Source organism: Palaemon carinicauda, chromosome 37 (assembly GCF_036898095.1).
Source record: "Palaemon carinicauda isolate YSFRI2023 chromosome 37, ASM3689809v2, whole genome shotgun sequence".
NCBI lineage: Eukaryota > Metazoa > Arthropoda > Malacostraca > Decapoda > Palaemonidae > Palaemon > Palaemon carinicauda.
Window position 1 is genome coordinate 31,676,503 of NC_090761.1, and position 2,500 is coordinate 31,679,002.

General features: G+C 32.0%; 1 pseudogene; it reads left to right on the forward strand.

Annotated features, from left to right (window-relative positions):
* Positions 1-367, forward strand: part of LOC137629257 (uncharacterized) — a 64,773-nt pseudogene extending 64,406 nt beyond the window's left edge.
* Positions 368-2,500: the final 2,133 nt, after the last annotated feature.

The window sequence follows — 2,500 nt, forward strand, 5'->3', positions numbered from 1 at the left end:
ATTTAGAGTTTGGTGCAGAAAATGTTATGGATGTTAAGTTCAATGGATCTAGATAATGACCATGTACCGAGCAAAATTTAGTTTCCGCTTACTTTTCAATTTTACACTTGCGTTTACCATTACCTATTCGTGTTTCTATTTGTATATACCTTTACATTAGTTACAAAAATTCAAAATAATTTTTGAGCTATTAATAATCACACAAATATAGTCAACCGTGGGAAAGAGAAAGTGTTCTTAAATACATTTATTGTGAAAATACTATATCTGCATGGACATTAATGAAAGGTATTTGAAAATGACAGTGAAAGAATATATAGGTGACATAACTATATAACAAGTCAAATAAAAGATTAAGGAATATTAAAGAATATGATTACTCATAGAAACAACCTGTTTTTATATAGTGTAATTTACACCTTTTCCTTAAACAGTCACTTCGCAGTATTGATAAAAACTAGTTACGGGATATTTATAGATATCTATTGAAGAAATATTTGTCGTTAAAACTTAAAATTTTATCTGCTTTCTAATAAAGTTTCTTTAAACCCCTAATTTTTACTCTCCAGAACCAAATGCAAAGAAATCTTTTGTGTATAATATAATTAGGATATCAAAAGGTTTTCCAATCGTCCCACAATTTACGATTGTTTCAACTAATTAGTAAACATCTAGATAATTTCTATATGTATTTTCAAGATTCTTTAGATAAAGAAAAGAAATTTAAACCAGCTTTAATGACCTTAAGTATGACCTTAATAAGGGCGTTGGTTTAAAGACCAATGACCAACATAACAAACTAACCAGTTTGAATATTAGGATCTCAATGAGTTCATTGATACCTCAAGTACTTTCTAAAACATTTTCAGCTCCTGATGGCCTTTAAATCCAAATCCTATCAGCCACTTTCTTCATCCTGTCTTTATCACATATCTAGCAGACCTGTTTTATACTTTAGATATTGTCTAACAGACAGAATTCTTTACATAACCCTAATGTTTCTACATCATATGATGGGTATGAATTTTCATCATAATCGAAGTGCAGTGCAGAGACTCTAGAATCTAAAATATTACCAGTTTTTCTGCCTCTTCTGCCCTCAAATATGAAGCGCTCTGAAATGGTCCAATTTCCTGACCAATAATCTGACTAAATTCATAAGGCACAATGCAAGGTTTCTTTCAAATTTTTGTCTTCCTTTACTTTCCTTACAACAATAGAGATACATTTGAACTTTTCCCTTAATATCACAGTAAATTTAGAATACAACTGGAATTGACTACTTAGAATATCTCCTGTTAAAAAAAAAGAAAACTTATCATCAACTTTCAAATATCTACAGTTTAGTACATCAAGGCTAAAATAGGCATTGTTAACTTGGAATCCCTGTAGAGTTTATAAATAAATGTAAGTTTACTATCTCATCCAGAGAACCAGTAAATTATGTCTGCTTTCTGAATAATCATTTTGAAACACTTTAGTGTTTAAAATTTCAACTGTATACGGTAATTCAACATTAGCTATAAATACTACAACTACGCTTTTATGAGATTATTGCAGCATTTGAGATAAATTTTGGTTTTAAATTGATATGGGACATTAAAAAAAGGAATAAGGTCCAAATTATGGCTAAAAATTACTTACAATCAGTAATGTTGATAAATCTCTCTCAGGGTTATGACACAAAATTTCTCTCTACTGCTTCCTATAGTTTGATTTTGCCCAAATGAGCGTTATTTGGGACCGTGACGCATTCCGTGATTCTGAGCGATCTTTCTTTCAACAAGAAATCTGGAAAGTTTATCTTTTGTAGAATTCTGGCTCCGAAAAGGATTTTATAAACATATGGACAAACAGCCAGGCAGAGAGAAAGAATGAAAGATGTACAAAGACAATGAAATTATGGTACCATTACATTCCGTATTTTCATAGCAGACTTCACTACTTACCATCGTGCCTTGCCTAGAGTCACTAATCATATTCACTACCCCAATTACCTACGGCCAAGATACGGCTTGTAAGAATTAGTCTATAGAATCATATTAGGCCTAAACACCATTAAGGCTCAGGCATCAGGTTCTCTCATTAACCAGAGTTCATCACATGTTTAATGCCCCATGACAACCTGACCAAATAAGCGTGTCCTTTTAAAAGGGAAATTATAGAAAGTTAATCAAGACACATTTTCTTCTTCAAGGAGGAAGTGAATTTAGATTTAAGTATCCCAGATTGCGCCCATAGATGTCATTAGCCAATGAATCTGTGTGTGTGTGCGCGCGCGTGTGTGCATATCTGTCTAAATATTTTGCAGTAATTTTTGACCGCTCGCGTACACTAGTTATATAATTAACGATGTATTTTCATTAGATTGAGGAAAAAGGAAAATTGATAAATTTTATTGACCTGGATCAAAACAAGAATTTTCAAAGTTGGACAAAAAGAGGCAAATGCAAGCAAGGAAGTTATTCAATTAATTTTGTTCACCCGTATCAACGCGTGC